The sequence below is a fragment of the Bubalus kerabau genome, chromosome 2 (assembly GCF_029407905.1).
Source record: "Bubalus kerabau isolate K-KA32 ecotype Philippines breed swamp buffalo chromosome 2, PCC_UOA_SB_1v2, whole genome shotgun sequence".
Classification (NCBI taxonomy): Eukaryota; Metazoa; Chordata; class Mammalia; order Artiodactyla; family Bovidae; genus Bubalus; species Bubalus kerabau.
Window position 1 is genome coordinate 79518025 of NC_073625.1, and position 23999 is coordinate 79542023.

Genomic DNA, 23999 nt, shown 5'->3' on the forward strand with positions numbered 1-23999 from the left:
TAGTGGTTTTTCCCTACTTTATCCAATCAGTCTGAATTTGGCAATAAGAAGTTCATGATCTGAGCCACAGTCAGCTCCCGGTCTTGTTTTTGCTGACAGTATAGAGCTTCTCAATCTTTGGCTGCAAAGAATATAATCAATCTGATTTTGGTGTTGACCATCTGGTGATGTCCATGTGTAGAGTCTTCTCTTGTGTTGTTGGAAGAGGGTGTTTGCTATGACCAGTGCATTTTCTTGGCAAAACTCTATTAGTCTTTGCCCTGCTTCATTCCGTATTCCAAGGCCAAATATGCCTGTTACTCCAGGTGTTTCTTGACTTCCTACTTTTGCATTCCAGTCCCCTATGATGAAAAGGACATCTTTTTTGGGTGTTAATTCTAGAAGGTTGTGTAGGTCTTCATAGAACCATTCAACTTCAGCTTCTTCAGCATTACTGGTTGGGGCATAGACTTGGATTATTGTGATATTGAATGGTTTGCTTTGGAAATAAACAGAGATCCTTCCGTCATTTTTGAGACTGCATCCAAGTACTGCATTTTGGATTCTTTTGTTGCCTGTAATGGCTACTCCATTTCTTCTAAGGGATTCTGGCCCACAATAGTAGATATAATGGTCATCTGAGTTAAATTCACCCATTCCAGTCCACTTTTTCATTTAAGTGAAATAACTAGAGAAAGAGAAGTAAAATATGATCTCATTTATATATGGAATTTAAGAATCAAAACAAAAGAAAATGACAAATTCATGAAAAAAAAAAGAGCAAAGAAGTGCTGGGGTAAATTTGGATAGGAAGGAGGGAGGTGAAGTAGGTAGAGAGGATTAAGAGGTACAGACATACAGTTATAAAGTAAATAAACCACAGGGTTATACAATAGAGCATAAGGGATATGGTCTATAATATCATAATAATTTAGTATTACAGTATTAGGGACTAGTGGTTACCAGAATTATTGTGGTGATCACTTCATAATGTATGCAAGTGTCAGATCACTGTGTAGTACATCTGAAACTAACATAACATTGTATATCAACTGTTTAAATTTAATAAGATTAACACATATCTTTTAAAGATATTCATATAAGAAATAATTAAATTATAAAATATTGAACAAATTTTGAAAAGATGAAAACTTATTAGGGGTCTTTTGATATTGGGTTTTTCACCCTCTGAATTTTGAATTGATTCTTTACCTCAGGAGATACTTGGGTTTTAACATTATATTATCATTGTAGATATATTTGTAAATATTATCATTATTTTTTCGTCATAAAGTTAAACTCTGCATAAACTTTTACATAATTCTACTTCTGACACTTTAAATCTAGGTGCCCATTCACAAAAAATATTATTGTTAGTGATAATATTATTCCAATTCTCCTATAGTTATTTCTTTTTTTATTTCCCTATTCAGTTCATTATGTGTAATTCTTCATAACATCTGAAATTACTACATACCAATAACTTCATTTTATTTAGAATAGAATCAAAACATGTGATCAAAAATTACTTTATAAATGAAAGAAAATAACTCAATTATGGGTTTATTGAAACATCAATAGTAAGACTAAAATGAAAAAAAGGAAATGTACCCATTTAGAAAGAAAAATAGGCTTTCACTGTCACTCAAATTCACAAATAAACATATAATTAGAGAGATTTTGTGTTTAAAAAAAGTAAATCAAATTAAACAGATAAGCTTTCTCTTCTAAAATATTTATATTATTTCTACAGCATTTCAGTAGCGTTCAGTTCAGTTCAGTCTGTCAATCATGTCTGACTCTCTGTGACCCCACTGACTGCAGCACGCCAGGCCTCTCTGACCATCACCAACTCCTGGAGTTTACTCAGTCTCATGTCCATTGAGTCGGTGATGGCATCCAACCATCTCATGCTCTGTCATCCCCTTCTCCTCCTGCCCTCAGTCTTTACCAGCATCAGGATCTTTTCAAATGAGTCAGCTCTTTGCATCAGGTGGCCAAAGTACTGCAGTTTCAGCTTCAGCATCAGTCCTTCCAATGAACATCTAGGACTGATCTCCTTTAGGATGGACTGGTTGGATCTCCTTTCAGTCCAAGGGACTCTCAAAAGTATTCTGCAACACCACATTTCAAAAGCATGAATTCTTTGGTGCTCAGCTTTCTTTACAGTCCAACTCTCACATCCATACATGACTACTGGAAAATCAGTAGCATTACACATATTTTAAGTAATTAGTATCAAATATTTATGAATGATTTGCTTAATGACTATATTCTAGGTTCTAGATGTTCAGTGAAAAATACAAGGCAGTATATATTTACAGTCTGATGTATCTTGTTCTTATAAAATTTCTTGAGTTCTCATCAGGAATGTGAGATAATATAGCTTATTTTACTATACAACTAGGTGTGTGCCCAGCTGGTTAGAAGGTCATTTCTAAAGAACTATCGTTCTATTAATGTTGCCAAGTGGTACTTCTTTATTACTAAAAGCACTAATTACTTATCTCAAAGTAATAATACTTTGCATTTGTAAAGTACTTTATGTTCTTCAAAGTGATTTGCATGCATTATCTCATTTGGTCTTAAAAAAGAGAGCCTGCTCATTAAATTGTCCAGATGGAGTGAGGAATCAGAGTGTTCAGCCATAACTAATGTTCTCTCAAACCAAGGTGAATATATATCTAGTAGAGACCTGCCCATAATAAATGAAGGGGAAAAAAATCAACATGCTCAGTTATATTAGAATCAGAATTTCTTGGGATAGTCCCAGTGTCCTCTTAATATACTTTGCATAATCCTTTCTTCCCAGGTTAGTTACTGTCACAAAAAAATTCAGACAACATTTTATTCTGATCAGATCTAATCCTCTTCCTTGTTGTTGTTCTTATTTAAATATTTAGTAAGCAAATATTTATATTAAAAAACCTTATGAAATTAAATATGTAAATCCCAAACAAATTGTTTATCCCTTCCTATAATATCTTACATAAAAATGAACTGTGGTAATTGAATATTGTTCGATATCAGAGCTAAATTTTGTAATATTTTCTACACTGACTCTTATGTCTTTTATATAGCTAAAAAAAATCTCTTCGTCTAAATATGGATTTCCTTTTAAATATGTGTTAAAGTCATTTTGTGTATGAAAAGGTTGGCTACATGGCTAATCATGCTGACCACTTTTTCAGTCTCTAGTTTATTATAACAAATAGTGAGGCAAAAATTTCAGCAAGATGCAAGGTCTGTGTACTTGACTGAAGGATAATGTCTCCCTTGGGTCCTTTTGAATAAAGAGAAGTAAAACCTCAGCCAAAACCTTGCACAGTAAAAGGTTTTAAAATAAGCATTGATTGAACTTCTGGTTCAACTTATTTAAATCAAATACACAGATATTTTTATTTGTTTATCCTTGACAGCTGTACATTACATAATATTAGATAAAACTGTAAAGTTTTATTTTAGAGTTTTTATTAGTCTTGCAAAAAATATATTGTGAAAATGTAACTTTTACAGAATACTTTGTGTTATGCTTGTAACAATTTGACAATTATTTCTTATTAGCCATTATTTCTCATTTTTGAAGCTATGATTTAGAGCAAAAGCCTAGGTAGAAATCCTCAGATAACAATTTAGTTTTTTTCCACTGCAGACTGCCATCCCTAAGTAGCTCTTTCTATAGGACCCTCAGGGATGTTAGAGGTTTCTAAGGTCATTGAATCCATTATATTTACTTGTTGAAAAAGTCCTTTACTCCCACACTTGCCACCATTCTGCCATCAAACATTAATTTGCTAAAATGTTGAAGACTATAGAAAAAATATTGATAGGCTTTAATAAGTCTTTACAAAGTGTAGCCAAGTATTGAAATTTGGACGATGACTAGAAATAGTATAGTTTGATTTTTTCCCCCACAAATATATACAGTGACCAAATCCCTATTATTTTTATCTATTTTACAAAAGACAAAAATAATACCTGGAAAGTAGTCCTAGTTTCAAGTACAATACAGTAGCTGTTTCCACACCATTCTTTTTATAGGCAGGAGTCTTGCCAGGAAAACTAAACAATACATAACTAGGGAAATCCTGGCAACAGTAACGAAGTTGCCATGTGAATCATCAATGAAAAATGATCCTAGAGTGCTTAAGTCTGGATCAGCACTCTGTGGATTCAAGAACATGCAATAAAACCCTAAAACAGTTGGAGAATCAACTAAATCCCAGCTAAATGAGAGTTCAGCCTGAGGGTTTGTTCTTCACCCACCACCTTTCCAAACATTTGCCCCTGTAGGTGGTCTCCCTTGGAACTGACCTTTTGATCAACATTTAAGGGTAAATGTTTCTTTGCTAAGAGCCTAGCATGAGAGAGGTTATTAACTTACCTGTGAATAATGGAGACTCATAATGATTAATTAAAAGTCACAGGTCACCTAGCTAGTAAGTATTGATGAGAGAATTAAAATCCAGACTTATCTTATTACAATGTCCATGCATTCCCTCTATATTTGCATTACACAACCCAGAAGGTTAAAGATTGGTAATGCAAATAGATCTGGTTAGTCTGTTAAACAACACTATTTAAATTTTTAAAAATTGTCATGGAATTAAGTTGTATTGATTACATTGATAACAGTAAATAGTACAAATTAAAATTAGGAGTCATTTAAATTTTGACATTTGAAATGAAAAATAATCCTCAGAAAAGCTGAAAAATATAAAGTTGTCTGATGTGAGATGAGAATCTTTTCAATAATTAAAAAATAAGAATTTGTAGGAAGCTAACCAGATTTCTGGCTTCCCTGGTGGCTCAGACAGTGAAGCGTCTGGTCTACAATGCGGGAGACCTGGGTTTGATCCCTGGGTTGGGAAGATCCCCTGGAGAAGGAAATGACAATCCACTCCAGGACTATTGCCTGGAAAATCCCATGGACAGAGGAGCCTAGTAGGCTACAGGCCATGGGGTCGCAAAGAGTCGGACACGACTGAGCGACTTCACTCACTTCAAAAATACAGTTAGAGTGATTGAACAGACTATCCATGTGGTTATTTAGTCAGACTATATTGTGAAGGAAAAGCAAGAGTTCACTTCGTTGCTCTCATTCAGTAAAAGACTCAGAAAAAATAAACTTCTGACAAAGTTACTTTGACTTTAAATTGCTTTTAGAGTTCTGAAATTTGTTTGTATTTTTATTGCTGTTTGTTCGTGTGAGAGAAAAATGGTATTGCTATAACTCTTTATATTTTTATTGGTATTTTTAATACATGTACTGATTTATTAAAAATCAATTTAACTTATATTTTGCTTTCTATGAGATATATTAATTTTAATAGGATCTGACTTCTATTCCCTGACATGAAGAAATTGAGTTTAAATAGTTAAGATATAACAGTTAATAATGAGGAGCTTGTTATTGCAATTGGAACTGCACATGATACTACGAATGATAGAATAAATGACATGACTAATTTATGATTACCCTCTGTCATATTCTGAAAAAGGCATAGAGAAAAGATAGAATACAAAGCATTGCTGCTGCTGCTGCTGCTAAGTCGCTTCAGTCGTGTCCGACTCTGTGCGACCCCATAGATGGCAGCCCACCTGGCTCTGCCATCCCTGGGATTCTCCAGGCAAGAACACTGGAGTTTGGGTTACCATTTCCTTCTCCAATGCAGGAAAGTGAAAAGTGAAATTGAAGTCGTCCAGTCGTGTCTCACTCTTCGCGACCCCATGGACTGCAGCCTATCAGGCTCCTCCGTCCATGGGATTTTCCAGGCAAGAGTACTGGAGTGGGGTGCCATTGCCTTCTCCAAATATAAAGCATTAAATTATATTAATTTCAAAGTAATTGATACACCAAAAATCATAATAAATTAAGTATTGTTTTATATTAGATTTTCCTATAAATACTAAAGCAAAATAAAATATTTGTTCTAATATCAGTGAATGGGGAACTAATTGCTCAAAGTATGAAACAAGATATTTGAATGAATAATATGTTTTTCTATTTACACTAAAATTACTGTTAGTGTAATGTAAACAGTTTCAAATACAATAAGAATTCGGACATAATTTACAGAGGATTTTTGGAGTACTAGAATTTGTTTTTACATTGAACAAATATAAATAATTCTAAGACTTTTCCTTTTTCTAAAAGAAGAAAACTTAAATATACAAAATTATATTTTTGTATTTGATATAGCAATATCTTTCTATGAATTATTATAAAATAGTTCAGTAACTCCAACCTTAAAAAGCAAATTTCTAATAATTTAAAGACTATTTACTTTGAATAGTGTAAATTATCTTTATGTCATTCTAATTTTGACAAAGTCAGATTTGCAAAATCCTTGCTGATGCTGATATAACCACCTTATTTCTTCCTTTATCATAATGCATAATTAAAAATGAAAGGAAATATATTTCAAATTAATTTCAATTCAAGAAGTATTTATGAAGCATGTATTACAATACAAAACTATAATGGATTTAACAGAAATGCTAGTTCAGTGTCTCTTGTAAAATGGATATAAGATTCTTGATATATATGAATCATTTAACTTTGGTTTTATTCATTAGAATTGTTCAATTCAACAAAAAAGTTCATATCTATATATTATAAAGATATGTCCTCTTCTTTAACATTTGAAAATTCCTCAATCATATTTTACAATTACTTGTTTATGAAAATTTTATTTTGTAGCAAAAATTTAAAATATCATACATATTATTTCAAATATTTTAATATTAATTGCAACTTTATGCTCAAACAAAATGAAAATAATTTTCTTCTGTTGCACACTGAACAGTTGTCTTCTGAATTTTCTCTCATGTACTCTATATGAACCCCTGCACCATTCACATTCATATTTATTTAACAAATATTTATTCATTACACAAATGTTTATTAACTGCCTTATATGAGAATTCTACTGTGTTAGGTCATAATTTTGTATATTCACTGTTTTCAAATAAGGGTGACAGAGGGGTGGGCAAAAAAATTATATCAGCAGTGGATCAAGGATAGAATAGAAGCAATACCCAGAATAAAATGACTTAAGGTCTATAGTTTGATGGTAAATAAAATTTTTCATGTACATATGATCCATTGACCTAAAGGAAAATATCTGATGTCATTTTTAGGTGTGTTGAATAAATGAACTTTCTCATTATAAGTGTGTTCAATCATAGAGAAGGCTTATTTTATTTTTTGTATTTATTTTTAAAATTTTATTTTTAAACTTTACAAAATTGTATTAGTTTTGCCAAATATCAAAATGAATCCACCACAGGTATACATGTGTTCCCCATCCTGAACCCTCCTCCCTCCTCCCTCCCCATACCATCCCTCTGGGTCATCCCAGTGCACCAGCCGCAAGCATCCAGTATCGTACATCGAACCTGGACTGGCGACTCGTTTCATACATGATATTATACATGTTTCAGTGCCATTCTCTCAAATCTTCCCACCCTCTCCCTCTCCAAGAGTCCATAAGACTGTTCTATACATCAGTGTCTCTTTTGCTGTCTCGTACACATGGTTATTGTTACCATCTTTCTAAATTCCATATATATACGTTAGTATACTGTATTGGTGTTTTTCTTTCTGGCTTACTTCACTCTGTATAATAGACTCCAGTTTCATCCACCTCATTAGAACTGACTCAAATCTATTCTTTTTAATGGCTGAGTAATACTCCATTGTGTATATGTACCATAGCTTTCTTATCCATTCATCTGCTGATGGACATCAAGGTTGCTTCCATGTCCTGGCTATTATAAACAGTGCTGCGATGAACGTGTCTCTTTCCCTTCTGGTTTCCTCAGTGTGTATGCCCAGCAGTGGGATTGCTGGATCATAAGGCAGTTCTATTTCCAGTTTTTTAAGGACTCTCCACACTGTTCTCCATAGTGGCTGTACTAGTTTGCATTCCCACCAACAGTGTAAGAGGGTTCCCTTTTCTCCACACCCTCTCCAGCATTTATTGCTTGTAGACTTTTGGATCACAGCCATTCTGACTGGCGTGAAATAGTACCTCCTAGTGGTTTTGCAGAGAAGGCTTATTTTAACCTGGATATAAAAACAGTTAAAAGTATGCAACCTGATTTGGGGGCAGGGAATAATTTACAATTAATTCAGTATCAGTTCAGTCGCTCAGTTGTATCTGACTTTTTGCAACCCCATGGACGCAGCACGCCAGGCCTCCCTGTCCATTGCCAACTACTGGAGTTTACACAAACTCATGTCCATTGAGTTGGTGACGCCATCCAACTGTATCCTCTGTCGTCCCCTTTTCCTCTAGCCTTCAACCTTACCAGCATCAGGGTCTTTTACAAAAAGTAAGTTCTTTGCATCAGGTGGCCGAAGTATTGGAGTTTCAACTTCAGCATCAGTCTTTCCAGTGAATATTCAGGACTAATTTCCTTTATGATGGACTGGTTGGATCTCCTTGCAGTCCAAAGGACTCTCAAGAGCCTCCTCCAACACCACAGTTCAAAAGCATCAATTCTTCTGCGTTCAGCTTTCTTTATAGTCCAATTCTCACATCCATAGATGCTGTTGCAAAGTCACTTCTGTCGTGTCTGACTCTCTGCGGTCCCATAGACGGCAGTCCACCAGGCTACCCCGTCCATGGGATTTACCAGGCAAGAACAGTGGAGTGGGTTACCATTTCCTTCTCCAATGTGTGCAAGTGAAAAGTGAAAGTGAAGTTGCTCAGTCATGTCCAACTCTTTGCGACCCCATGGACTGCAGTCTACCAGGCTCCTCTGTCCATGGGATTTTCCAGGCAAGAGTACTGGATTGGGTTGCCATCGCCTTCTCGGATCCATAGATGACTAATGAAAAAAACCACAGCTTTGATGAAATGGAACTTTGTTGGCAAAGTAATGTCTTTGCTTTTTAATATGCTGTGTGGGTTGGTCATAGCTTTTCTTTCAAGGAGTAACCGTTTTTTAATTTCATGGTAGCAGTCACTATCTGCAGTGATTTTGGAGCCCACAAAAATAAACTCTGTCACTGTTTCCCCATCTATTTGCCATGAAGTGATGGGACCAGATTCCATGATCTTAGTTTCCTTAATGTTGAGTTTTAAGCCAACTTTTTCACTCTGCTCTTTCATTTTCAACCAGAGGTTCTTTAGTTTCTCTTCACTTTCTGCCATAAGAGTGGTGTCATTTGTGTATCTGAGGTTATTGATATTCTCCAGGCTATCTCAATTCCAGCTTGTGCTTCATCCAGCCCAGGATTTCTCATGATGTACTCTGCACGTAAGTTAAATAAGCAGGGTGACAATATACAGCCTTTATGTATTCCTTTCCTGATTTGAAACCAGTGTGTTGTTCCATGTTCAGTTCTAACAGTTGCTTCCTGACCTGAATACAGATTTCTCAAGAGGTAGGTCAGGTGGTCTGGTATTCCCATATCTTTCAGATTTTCCACAGTTTGTTCTGGTCCACACAGTCAAAGGCTTTGGCATAGTCAATAAAGCAGAAATAGATGTTTCTCTGGGACTCTCTTGCTTTTTCAATGATCCAGTGGATGTTGGTAATTTGATCTCTGGTTCCTCTGCCTTTTCTAAATCTAGCTTGAACATCTGGAAGTTCATGGTTCACGTATTGCTGAAGCCTGGCTTGGAGAATTTTGAGCATTACTTTAGTAGCATGTGAGATTAGTGCAATTGTGTGGTAGTTTGAGCATTCTTTGACATTGCCTTTTTTGGGATTGGAGTGAAAACTAACCTTTTCCAGTCCTGTGGCCACTGTTGAGTTTTCAAAATTTGCTGGCATATTGAGTGCTGGCAGCACTTTCACAGCATCATCTTTTAGCATTTGAAATAGCTCAACCGGCATTCCATCACCTCCACTAGCTTTGTTCATAGTGATGCTTCCTAATGCCCAGTTGACTTTGCATTCCAGGATGTCTGGCTCTAAGTTGGTGATCACACCATCATGATTATCTGGGTCATGAAGGTCCTTTTTGTATAGTTCTTCTGTGTATTCTTGCCACCTCTTCTTAATATCTTCTGCTTCTGTTAGGTCCATACCATTTCTGTCTTTTATTGAGCCCATCTTTGCATGAAATGTTCCCTTGGTATCTCTAATTTTCTTGAAGAGATCTCTAGACTTTCCCATTCTATTGTTTTCCTCTATTTCTTTGCATTGATTACTGAGGAAGGGTTTTGTATCTCTCCTTGCTATTCTTTAGAACTCTGCATTCAAATGGGTATATATTTCCTTTTCTCCTTTGCCTTTCACTTCTCTTCTTTTCACAGCTATGTGTAAGACCTCCTCAGACAACCATTTTGCCTTTTTGCATTTCTTTTCCTTGGGGATGGTCTTGATCCCTGCCTCCTATACAATGTCAGGAACCTCCATCAATAGTTCATCAGGCACTCTGTCTATCAGATCTGTTCCCTTAAATATATTTGTTATTTCCACTGTATGATCATAAGGGATTTGATTTAGGTTACTTGAATGGGTTAGTGGTTTTCCCTAGTTTCTTCCATTTAAGTCTGAATTTGGCAATAAGAAGTTCATGGTCTCTGCCATAGTCAGTTCCTGGTCTTTTTTTTTTCCTGACTGTAAAGAACTTTTCCGTATTTGGCTGCAAAGAATATAATCAATCTGATTCAGTATTGACCATCTGGTTATGTCCATGTGTAGAGTCTTCTCTTGTGTTGTTCGAAGAGGATGTTTGCTATGACTGGTACATTCTCTTGGCAAGACTCTATTATCTATTAGCCTTTGCCCTGCTTCATTCTGTATTCCAAGGCCAATTTGCCTGTTACTCCAGGTGTTTCTTGACTTCCTACTTTTGCATTCCAGTCCTCTATAATGAAAAGGACATCTTACAAAAATATTTAATTTCAGGGGAGCAATTATTTAGCTTTAAGAAAAACTTGCCATGCCTCTTTAATCTTTGTTATGATGCAGTAAAATTGAATATTCCTTGCTGTATTATTAGTGTGAGAAAAAAAGACTTGTTATCAAATTATTTTTCTATATCATTATAATTTAATGTTTTCTCTGTAGGTTATTTAATTATATTAGATTGAATATTCATATGGTAGCATCTTCTCCCCACTTCAGCTATTGTTTGGCTTATGCTTACATCAGATTCTGATTTTTTACAATTTTTCAAATGTAGCTATTTCCATTTAGCTATTCTCTAAGATATTTAAGATTAACTAGGCTAACAATGATCCTCTGTAGTAGATCAGCTGGTATAGAATTGCTTGGTTCAATTCCTGGGTTGGAAAGATCTACTGGAGAAGTGATAGGCTTCCCATGAAGTGACGGGACCAGATGCCATGATCTTAGTTTTCTGAATGTTGAGCTTTAAGCCAACTTTTTCACTTTCCTCTTTCACCCTCATCAAGAGGCTTTTTAGTTCCTGTTCACTTTCTGCCATAAGAGTGCTGTCATCTGCATATCTGAGGTTATTGATATTTCTCCCAGCAATCTTGATTCCAGCTTGTGCTTCTTCCAGCCCAGCGTTTCTCATGATGTACTTTGCATAGAAGTTAAATAAGCAGGGTGACAATATACAGCCTTGACGTACTCCTTTTCCTATTTGGAAGCAGTCTGTTGTTCCATGTCCAGTTCTAACTGTTGCTTCCTGACCTGCATATAGGTTTCTCAAGAGGCAGGTCGGGTGGTCTGGTATTCCCACCTCTTTCAGAATTTTCCACAGTTTATTGTGATCCACACAGTCAAAGGCTTTGGCATAGTCAATAAACCAGATGTTAATTTTTTTTTTTCCCTTTTTGTACATTGCTGGAGCACTTCCATTTGTCCACTGAGGGGAAAATATATAGAAGCCAAAATAATGTTATAGGCCAACTTTCACTTAGAATTAAACATACAAAGACAATACCATAAATTTCAACCTATACAACGATTTAAATTTATTATTTGCCAAATTTTATTTTCTAATCTCATTTGCTCAGTCCTTCCAGAAGTGTAGAAAAAATTTAATGGATTAAACAGACATTTGTCATCAACACATTCAGAGTTAATAGCTCTAATTCATTTAGTTTACTTTCTGTTACAGCAGGAAAGTTAACATGAAAAAATAGAAAACTTTATAAAGGATCCTCATTAAATTTCTAATGAATTATATAATGATCATATTGATGATACCATAACACAATATAAATGAAACAAACTTCTTACAGTTGAACATTTTTAATTCACCAGTATTTTGTAATTGGTAGAGATCAGGGGCTTCCCTGGTGGCACAGATAGTAAAGACTCTGCCTTCAATGTGGGAGACCTGGGTTTGATCCCTATGTCAGGAAGATCCCCTGGTAATGGGACTGGCAACCCACTCTAGTACTCTTGCCTTGAGAATTCCATGGATCGAGGAGTCTGGTTGGCTACAGTTCATGGGGTTGCAAAGAGTCAGACATGACTTAATGACTAACACTCTCACCATTGATCATTATTTCAGTTTATCAGTTCAGTTGGTCAGTCATGTACGACTCTTTGCAACCACATAGAGTGCAGATCACCAGGCTTTCCTGTCCAACACCAACTCCCAGAGTTTATTCAAACTCATGTCCATCAAGTTTGTGATGCCATCTGACCATCTCATCCTCTGTCGTCCCCTTCTCCTGCCTTTATTCTTCCCCAGCAACAGGGTCTTTTCCAGTGAGTCAGTTCTTTGCATCAGGTGGCCAAAAGTCGTGGAGTTTCAGCTTCAGCATCAGTCCTTCCAATGAATATTCAAGACTGATTTCCTTTAGGATTGACTGGTTTGATCTTGCAGTCCAAGGGACTCTCAAGAGTCTTCTTTTTTTTTTTTTTTTTATTTTATTTTTAAACTTTACAAAATTGTATTAGTTTTGCCAAATATCAAAATGAATCTGCCCAAAGTCATAGTTCAAAAGCATCAATTCTTAGGCACTCAGCTTTCTTTATAGTCCAACTCTGACATCCATAGTTGATTACTGGAAAAACCATAGCTTTGCTTAGACAGACCTTTGTCAGCAATGTCTCTGCTTTTTATTTTATTTTGTAAATCCTTAATATTTATTATATGTCAAGTATATTTTGTATCACCATACTTGTTTCTTCTTTTTATTCACTAATACTAAGGAATATTTTAGTCAAGTTGTTCCACTGGCTTGATCTAAGTAAGCCTCCAATAATAAAGTTGGACTAAATCCTATCCTTATAAGTTGATAGAAAATGGAATTTACTTGAATTATCAGAAACTCTTATTCGATATGTAAGTATGAAATTGCAGTAAACTATGTATGCTCAGCGTACAATATTCTATTTCTTTAAGTCAGCATTTGGTAAGTAGCCAGCAAAAAGTCCTGCTAATTTTTATTCAGAAAAATAGAAAGTGTTTTATTTTTCTCTATATAAATAAAGAATAAAAGTACTAATGTTTTTCAAAGATTCTTTAATATCAGTGTAACAATCTATGAATGATAATACCATTATATGTCTAATAGTACACAACTATGCAAACTGAGCTAGTATATACACATATATTAAGTAGAGTCATATGACATTGTCAATCTTCAACCATTTTGAACTACAAAAACAGTATTTTCAGATGGTTTAATGTAACAATTCTGGGAATGAAAGAAATTGCCTAAAATGAACTAGTTGATACATATCAAGTTAAACTCATGGTACTAGGTATATATTCTGGGACATCCCTGCATCCCTAATAATCAGCATATTTATCCTCTCAAGTAAAGACAGAATAGCCATATTTTGTTATCACACAGCAGTTTTCTGATGTGATATTTAAAGATAGTTATCAATTATTTTATATAAAAGATGCTTAAACTCTAGAAGAAATTGTGAGAGACCTTAGGAGGACTTTTGAAAAAAGTATTCTCTAACTAGAGAGTTGGAAGAATTAGCAAGTCAACATGAATGACCTTTCCTTTTCCTGGAAAAGGAAAAAAAAAAAAAAATATATATATATATGAAAATAATTTCCACTATCATATCAGTAATTTGTCATGTTTTTACTCTTAATCACCTTGTCACAAGACCAGTATTTCCCATCAATTCTCATAAGATTTAAAGGAGAGAGTAATGAAAATTAGCCCAGAATGAGAAAAGTTGCCAAGCTTTGTTCCACTCATAGCTCCCAAAGTCTCATTGTTTTTTTTTTTTTTCTTCTATATCCAATAAACAAGACAGGTATGACTTAACAGCTTATACAGTTTATCATGGAAGCTATAAAATGATTTGAATTGCTCATGGCTACATATGGCACCAATTATTTTGAGATAAACTCAAAGAAAAGTGGAATTTCATATGTCATCTTTAAAAAATCCAAAGCTCAAAAGGATCATTTGACACCACCAAGTAACTTTGTGATAATAATGAAGGGATAGATAAGAGAGAACAAGCTGGATATGAGATTTTATTCAAATATTGGGTGCCACATTCTCTAGAATTTGCTAGCACTGTGTTTTACATCTAAGTGGAATTTATTTTTTTTATTTTAGTTATTGTTAGTTTAAAATAACTAATATTATTAGAACATGACAGGTAATGTGCTAATATCTTTAATAATAATACATAGTGTTTGCATGGTGCTCACCACCTATCAATTATTATTCTTTGTGCTTCATTATATTATTCTCCAGACTATCTTCCCATACAATGAAGAAGATGCTATTATTATTGTCATCTTTTAATTAGAGAAACAGATGCAGAGGGTAAAACACTGTTCTGTCTCAAGAAATCCAACTGCAGGACCCATCCTCTTCATGTCTATCATTGAAGCTAATTTTATCTAGAACTCGTCTACAATCCACATTATCTGCTCTACTATACACCTTTTCTTCTGACCATGAATTAGTTTTCACAATCAGACACCTCAAGAAGACAAATCATGTCACCTAATTTAATAACCTAGTAATTAGGTAAAAATGCTATCAAACAAAATTGTGCAAATTTGAGATGTTTGTACAAGCCCATGTATTAAGATAATGTTTTCTTTTCTGAATACAAAGTTTAACTCCCATTGAAGACTACAGTATATACCTTCCAGTAAAAGCTAAATTAAACAAAAAGCCAAAAGACAGTATTCTCTAAAGTGTGTCACTCTACATGTAAAATTTTGCTCCTTAACTTTAAAACCATTTGGGCTTTAGGTAATACCAGCAGAACATGTAGTTTTCACTTAGTACAGAGATACATAACTACAGTATGGCCTATAAATATGTATACAATAGATGCATGATTGCAGAGGAAATGTATGCAAATGTGGGCATACATATTACTATCTTTAAAATCAAAGTTATTGTGTGATTATGATCAGGCTTTGCGAAATCAAGTTAAATTTTCTACTCACTCAGGCTTATGTTCTTGGTAATATCCTGTAGTTTCCTTTGTTGATGGCCACCCCTTTTCTTCCCTCTTGTTATCTGGTCTCTGGATACCTTTACAAGTTCACTTTTCACCGTTCCTGGTTCCCTGCAAGGCAGCATCAAAGATCTATTTGTAGTCCCCTCAGTCTTCCTTTAGCTTATTCTTCCCTGCTTTTGCACAGGATGCTCTTTGGTTATAATGCCTTTTCTGTTTGTTGAACACATGAAATCCTAAAACTTTTAAGATTCCCTGTAAAACTTTTTCCTTAAGTCCTCAAAGTTTGCTGCTTCGTTCTCTTTGTAGCTGAGGATAATGTACTTGTCAAACTGAATTGAACATGCTAACTTTGTGGCCTCCGGTTTCCTTAGATGTAAGTTGGGTCAGTACAATACTACATGGGTCAGAGTCCTGTCAAGAAAGAGATTGGATAATGTAAGTAATTAAATTGTTTAAGGATAATTTAATAAAGTGTTCATTTATAAATGTGGGAAGACCAGAAAAATAGTGCTGTATATTGTTAGTAACAATAGGAGGTTCTGATCATCCTTATATCCCAAAGGGCTAAGGGAGGCACACTTTGTGGAATGGAATAAAAAGAAAGGGAGCTTTCCAAGTGGCTCAGTGGTAAAGAAATCTGCCTGCAATGCAGGAAACCCGTGTTTGATCACCAGGTTGGGAAGATATCCTGGAGAAGGAAACCCCTCCAGTATTCTTGCTTGGAAAATCCCATGGACAGAGAAACCTGGCAGGCTACAGTCTGAGGGGTCATACAAGAATTGAACACAACTTTGTGACTAAACACAACAACAAGATAAAAAGAGAGAGGAAGTTGTGTAGAAAAGGCTGTTTAGAAGGAGCTCTGATTTTCTGGTTGAGGGATGTGGCCAACTGAGTAAATAAATGACCTAAAGTTCCTCCTTCCCTCCTTCCTATTTCCCATCAGTGCTTCCCAATGGTTGGTCTAACCCAGGAGCCAGAACAGTTGATATGATTCATGCAAGTCATATCTGAGACTGAAAGTAAGTTTGTGAGGGATGAAGACACCTTTCTTACCCTACTAGGTTTTGTAAACTTGAAATTAAATCATAGTACATCTGATACAAGTATATGTTTTAATTTGCATAATATGCAACTTAATGTTATTATTCAGTCGCTAAGTCAAGTCCAGCACTTTGCACTCCCATTGACTGTTAGACTGCTGGGCCCCTCTGTCCTCCACTATTTCCTGGAGTTTGCTCAAATTCATGTCCATTATTAACACAATGTGAAAGTCAAGTTTCTCAGTCGTGTCCGACTCTTTGCGACCCAGTGGACTGTAGCCTACCTGGCTCCTCCATCCATGGGATTTTCCAGGCAATAGTACTGGAGTGGATTGCCATTTCCTTCTCCAGGGGATCTTCCTGACCCAGGGATCGAACCCAGGTCTCCCGCATTGTTGACAGACGCTAGCCTGAGCCACCAGAGAAGCAATCACACCCAAATTGTAAATTATTCCCTGTTAACAGTACATAGTACTGACATGTGTCCAATTGTTTAAAAGAGAAACTTAGGCATCACCCTTGATTCCTCATATACCTTTATTCCCCATATATAATGTATTTAGCTTGATCATTTAAATAGAGGTCTTATCTAAGTGCCTGGATCCAAATCCTGTAAGATTATTAGCCCAGGAGAAATCTTCAAACAAATCAGAAGAAGCTTTGTCCCTTTAGGTAGTAAATAATCCATGATTTGATTAATGGAGCATGAACTAGTTTTCAGCCCCAATGAAACCACTTCTACCTGAAGTGAAGGACCAGTGCAGCCATACACAAAGACCCAGAAATCATAGCTATGTTATTTCATAACTAGTAGACTTAGCCCTTCTACAAAGGCTAAGAAATTTTCTTTTCTGTAAGTGAGGGGATAATAATAGTACCTACTTTATTGGATCCTCTTGAGAAGTAAATGGATGTGTGTAAAACTCTTAGAAAAGTTCTGGTATGCATTAAACATTATTTACATCATTTCACATTCAAAATATGTCTCAATCTTTTGCCACATTCCCCCACCAGCACCCATGACAGCCTTTAGTTCTAGCTGGACTATAAAAATAAGTCCTTATCCTGTTTCTTCTTTTAGTCTTCCCCTACCTCTAATCCTAATTCCCTACACAGAGAAATAGCATACATGCTGTTTCTATTTCACCACATATGTAATAAACATTTACTAATATTATATCTATGTTTCTAGAAAAGTTTGTTTTTAAGGTATTTTGAAAATCCCCACCCCATGTAACAAAGCTCTGAATTCCATTATCTTGAAATGTGAAAGTACCTAGAATATCCTGAGAATAAATACACATTACTGTAAGGAAGTCCCAGTATACTGCATATTTCCAGCTAGATCCTTTCCCCATGATACATGATTCCATTTCCTCACTCCTGCTTTCTCAGCAGCAGCACCCACTGTTCCTTCTTCAGGTTCTTACTATGATGTGCCTCCCCTACAGCTCCCAGTTAAAGTTTCCCACTCTCCCTGTGGACTTCTACTTCACAGTTTCTCTCCCAGCTTTTATTTTCTTTTCTTTTTTTCCATCAGGATCACTCTCTTCCATTTTTATTCCATTGCTCTGTCATTCACAGTAGCATTTCCCAACAAGGATGTGTCATTTTCATCAGCCTGAAAGATAAAATAAAACTTCCAGATCAGCAGTACCTGTAGGATTGAAAGTCTGCATTTATGAGCGATATAAAGATTTTATGAGGCATATAAATCTACCAGGAAGATGCACCTGTGGAAACTAAGCAAGAACTCCTATTCAGAAAGCTGTAACTCTGAAGCCAAAGGCCTAAGCGAAACCAATAGAAAATGAATTTTTGGATATTGACTTTCTACAGAATGCTATAAAATATTTCTACCCAGCCAAAAGTAAATTGTTGAACTTCAGAAATCACTCAATTATTGGTATCTTCCTTCTTCCAGAAATCTCATTATTTACAAGTCCTTTTAATGCTCACAAAGTCTAATTTTGATTAACACCAAGGGTTGAAGATTATAAAGTCTCATTACAATTATAGCAAGAGCTTAAGTGCATATTTAGGGCACTCTTTGCATTTATAACTGTTTTGGTTACTCTATTGCTTTTCTGATTTTGTGGTATTTCACCACATTGTAAAAACAGTTGTATTTACTTTCCGTGGTTTGACTTTGATTTTATTCTGCTACTTACTTCTTGGAAAAAAAAGTATATATAAATTTTTGTCAAGATTTACTAAAAAATGGTCTTTTGAAAATAAATTTTGCCAATATTTATAGTGGGTTCACTATATGCCAGGCACTCTTGGCCATTTTAAAGATACTAACTCTTTTCATTTGCCTAACATCTCTGGGTGATAAGCACAATTGCTTTGTCCCATTTTACCAATTAGGAAACTGAGGAACAGGGAGGTTAAGTATGTTATGAAATTCATGCAGCTGGTAGATGGCAGAGCCAGAAATTGAAGGCAGGCACCATTCAAATGCCTGCTCTTAAGTACCCTATTATTTGTATTTGTAAGTCACATTTTTATATCTGACCCCAAAGTATATACAAAATACTAATATAGGAGAATGCTTTTACTGATATGTCGTGGAAAAAACCTCAAAATACTATTATCTGTTCTTATCTGTGAGGCAAATCTACTTTACATATATTAATAGCTGTATATGTATGCATGATAGGATATTCTTTTTCTTAAAAAACACCTGCATTAATATAATATATTTAGGACAGCATAAGTGTACACAACTGAACTGATAATATAGCTCAAGAAGAGACAGATTAAAATGGCGAAAGTCAGTCACTGATTTACTCCCTCTAATAGGGTCTGTCTATTTTTCTTTTGCCTATTTGTTAAGTTTGGAACATAGGAGTATTATCATCAGTGTCTGAAAATAGAATTTTGAAAAAAAAGTTTTTTCACTGCCAGAAGAGAAAGTTAACACTTAGAATGTTCATTGACTGGTTAGTGTCCCACCCCAGGATTATTATCTGGAGTATCAGAGTTACTTCCTAGAGATGTGGTGTTAGATGCTCAGTCATGTCTGACTCTTTGTGACCCCACAGACTATACCATGCCAGGCTCTACTGTCCATGGAGTTCCCCAGGAAAGATTACTGGAGTGGGTAGCCATTCCCAGGAAGAGATGTGGTTCAGTTCAGTCCAGTTCAGTTCAGTCGCTCAGTCGTGTCCGACTCTTTGCGACCCCATGAATCGCAGCAAGCCAGGCCTCCCTTGTCCATCACCAACTCCCGGAGTTCACCCAGACTCACATCCATCGAGTCAGTGATGCCATCCAGCCATCTCATCCTCTGTCGTCCCCTTCTCCTCCTGCCCTCAATCCCTCCCAGCATCAGAGTCTTTTCCAATGAGTCAGCTCTTCGTATGAGGTGGCCAAAGTCCTGGAGTTTCAGCTTCAGCATCATTCCTTCCAAAGAAATCCCAGGGCTAATCTGCTTCAGAATGGACTGGTTGGATCTCCTTGCAGTCCAAGGGACTCTCAAGAGTCTTCTCCAACACCACAGTTCAAAAGCATCAATTCTTCAGTGCTCAGCCTTCTTCACAGTCCAACTCTCACATCTATACATGACCATGGGAAAAGAGATGTAGTACCCCTAGCTATTTCTCCTTCACCATTGTTATGTAGGAGATAAGAATTAAATTCTGTTAATTTCCTATTTTTATGATTTTTTTCTTCTCAATTGATTTTACAAAATCCAAATATATAGAAATCCATATATCCATATATACCTTATATGTGTGTGTGTGTATTGACACCAACCAAAATAAAATAAAAAGTCATATCACTGATACTGTATAAACATGTAGTCAGTGACATATTTCAGATTATAATTCAGATAATTTGCTGTCATATAATTCTCTTTTCTTTAAACCTGAGCAGCTCCTTTCATTTCAAAAGGATCTTTATTCCACAGGGGCAGTTATCAGAAATATATATGAAAGCATACAAAGTTCAGGAGAAAGTAGGGAAAGAAGGATTATCTTTCTTTGTGTCATGAATTCAGATTCCCGAGTTCACTGCCTGTGTAAGAGGCAACATGGCCAAGCTGAGTAGCCAAGTTTCTGTGCATGGCCAATTTTTCAGCATATTTTGGGGCTCGACCTTGCTCCTGCAAAGAGTGTGCTCTGAGCACACTAGGAGACCGTCTTTGCAACATTAAGAAAAGTTCTGGCAGAGAAAAAATGTTGTAAATGGCCATTTCTGATAATTAATGTCTAGGAAATTTCCATGGTTTTCCCCATTTTTTGTTCTAAAAAGTTTGCTTCTGATATCTTGTGCTGTTACCTTGGATGCTTTTCTTCTCAAAAGCCTACTGACTAGCTGCCAAAGAGAGGCTCGTTCACACCTTGCCTTTTTTCCAACGTGCTCTTCTGCTCCATGGAGATAGACAATACTCACAAAAGGAGGGGGAAAAAACTCACACAGCACCAATATGTGCATATTGGGTGACTTTCTAAGCTGCCAGGTTGCCAGAACAAAGCCTCAGGAGGATGCCAAGATGCTATCCAATGCTTGAAAAGGGAACAAAAGTACCATATCCATTAGGATCAAAAAGGTACAGAAGGTAATGTTGTGTTTTTTTGTTTGTTTGTTTTTTTCTTTTCAACAGCAAAACTTGATTTATTTTACCTAACACATTAAAAATTGCGGTCTATGTCTATAATTTTTTCTGCCACTTTCTTTTAAGCGATTATGTTTCAAATAAAACTGAGCAACAATTAAAAGAAGAACGAAAGGCAGTATTTGCATGTGAACAAATAGGAAGTTTTCGCCAGACTTTATTATTTTTCATTTTTCTTTCCTTTTAGAAACATATAGATAAGTAGACTACTGCTCCAAAGTGAAAGCAGTGAAGTGTGCAACTGCCTGCCCTTGTCAGATTGATAGAATGAACATGTTGAACGAGATAATGGAAACTTTCTATTCTTCGAGGACTGGAATAAAGAAACCATTTCTAGTCATTCATCAGCATTGATTGCCTTTGTGCTTGCGGCACAGATCAGACCCTAGGTTTTACAAAGGGAAGCTAAAACAAGTACAGTGATCCACTTTGGGAAGTGTAGTTGGCTTCTGCTTATCATTTAGTACATAGCAGTCATAATACATGGCAACAGAACACAGCAAAGCCAATAGCATGGAACATGGCAACAATGGAGCTAGATGTTTCTTCACTTACTCTGGTTCTGAAGCTTTTGAACATTTTACTAGGGTAACTGTGGACACTAAGTGAATTTATGTTTTGTTCTTAATCATGTTTAGCTTAGAATATTTTTATTGGTTTCTTTTTTCATCATTTGTGATGATCCAATTTGAGTTGTTTAATTTTCAGAAATAGTTTAGTGATAAATAGCTACACTAAAATGCAATTTAGTGAACATGCATGAGCCTGCATACTGTAATTTATTTCTGTAAAAGAGGTATTGAAAATATGTAAATGATACCTTCAATAGTTTTCAGTTCTATTTTCCTTTAAACATTTACGAACTTTATATGCCACAAAATGTGTACATATTTTCACTGCAGTGAATGAATATGGTACCTCATACATTTGCTTTTGAGCAATTTATATTACACAGGCAAGATGAAGTGGAGAACTGAAACAATTATCCAAATCATTCAAACCAAAGGAGCACTTTGGCCTCAATCATTTAGGTACAGAATTTCAAATCAAAGTATTTCTTTGGCTTGAATGATATGGACAATTGTCTCAGCACTCTATTATCACGACTATAGATTTCCAATCTGATTATGGGTCTAACATAAGATGGAAAAAATAATAACATATAATTGTGTTTTGAGAACTTGGCTCATTCCAAAATCATTGTGCCAGTGTTTCCTAGTTCAGACAAAATCTACAGGGTCAGTCATCTTCTGAAAATGAGTGACCTCTTAAAGACACTTGAGCACTATTTAGAACTGAAAAGTAGAAACTCCTTCCTCAGTTAGTTTGCCTCTTCAAAAATCCATTTTGCTTCAACAAATTTTAAATATTATTTTTCTGAAATGAATAATGTTCCACAATTCAGCAGAACACAACAATACATGTAATCACAACAATGAATATGAAAAAATGATTAAAATTAGTTTGGCATAAATATATGTGATTATACTAGGTCAATCATTTTAGTTTGATTTGATAATTTATAAATAATAAAAGCCAAAGTTTTCAGGCAATAATTATTATTACATTGGTTATTATTATTGACACAAACATTAGAAACATTTTCCAAACCAAATCCTGTTCAATTGCTTTTTTACACCATCTTTTACTTTGGAAATTTAAGTTTTGTAAAAAAGAAAATGGAAAAATCCTCAATATAACGAAACACATTTCAGAAGTGTGAAAGCTAAGACTTTTACTAAGTGTGAAAGCTAATTGCTTTCTTTGCATTTATAAATAATTGTAGATATTTTAATGACATACCTAAAATACATTGATTGCATAAAAGTTCCTAAGTAATAAGTGGCATTTGAAGTGGGTCTCAGAAGTCATTCACTTTGCACCATCCTGCCCACTCCAGTGGGCTACAGGCCATCGGATTGCAAAGAGTTGGACATGACTGACTAACACTTTCACTTTCACCACGAAATGCACTTGGTCAGGATGATCCCAGGTTGTGTGCAATTTCCACTATACTATTTTGGGCTTCCCAGGTGGTTCTAATGGTAAAGAACCTGCTTGCCAATGTGGGTAGATGTAAGAGACAAGTGTTGGCTCCCTGGGTCAGGCAGAATCCCTGAGGGAGGGCATGGCAACCCACTCCAGTATTCTTGCCTGGAGAATCCCATAGACAGAGGAGCCTAGTGGGCTGCACTCCATGGGGTCACAAAGAGCTCAGACACGACTGAGTGACTAACACTTTCAGTTTTCTTTTTTCTTTTTTGTGGATCAGTTTACTAATCATTTTTTATCCTTTTTTCATTTTGCATTAGTAACTTTTATGAATTGTTTTTTTATGTCCTTCAGTGAATATTCTAATTTTGTTTTTTATGAGTTGATATTGACTGTTTACATATTCAATCTAGCGTTTCACTTATCATGTATCTACTAACAACTGTGATAATTTGGAGGTGATATTTAAATCATTTAAAGAAAGGATTTTTAAGGATCATGTTATATTACTTAACATACAGAGGAACATACATGATTTGAGAAAGTAGCAATGAAACATACATTACCATATGGAAAATAGGTAGCCAGTGGAAATTTACTGAATGACACAGGAAGCTCAAATCTGGTGCTCTGTGAAAACCTAAAGGGATGGGATGGTGTGAGAGGTGGAAGGATGTTCAAGAGGGAGGGAGCATACTTATACTGGTGGCTGATTCATGTTGACATACGGCAGAAACCACCACATATTGTAAAGCAATTATCCTCCAATTAAAAATAAATAAATTGAAAGCAAAAGAATAAAACAGACAAGCATCTTTGGCAATTTAAATATCTCTTAACCATGAATTTGGTTTTAGATCTAGAATACTATTCCAAATTTGATTTTGATGAAATCAAGCTTCATAGATTCAAACTAGACCCAATTTATTTTTTTACTAAAATGACATATCAAGCATTTTAACCCAGTTTAACAATTCTCATTTTATTCTTGTTATGTACCATAATTTCCTATC

The 23999-nt window shown here is 35.4% G+C and overlaps 1 long non-coding RNA gene across 1 annotated transcript; it reads right to left on the minus strand.

Annotated features, from left to right (window-relative positions):
* Positions 1–15446: 15446 nt before the first annotated feature.
* Positions 15447–23585, minus strand: LOC129643407 (uncharacterized). The gene is made up of 3 exons (XR_008710293.1): positions 23553–23585; positions 17801–17991; positions 15447–15738 (listed from the first exon to the last, which is right to left on the minus strand). It is a non-coding gene; the product is annotated as an uncharacterized LOC129643407 (long non-coding RNA).
* Positions 23586–23999: the final 414 nt, after the last annotated feature.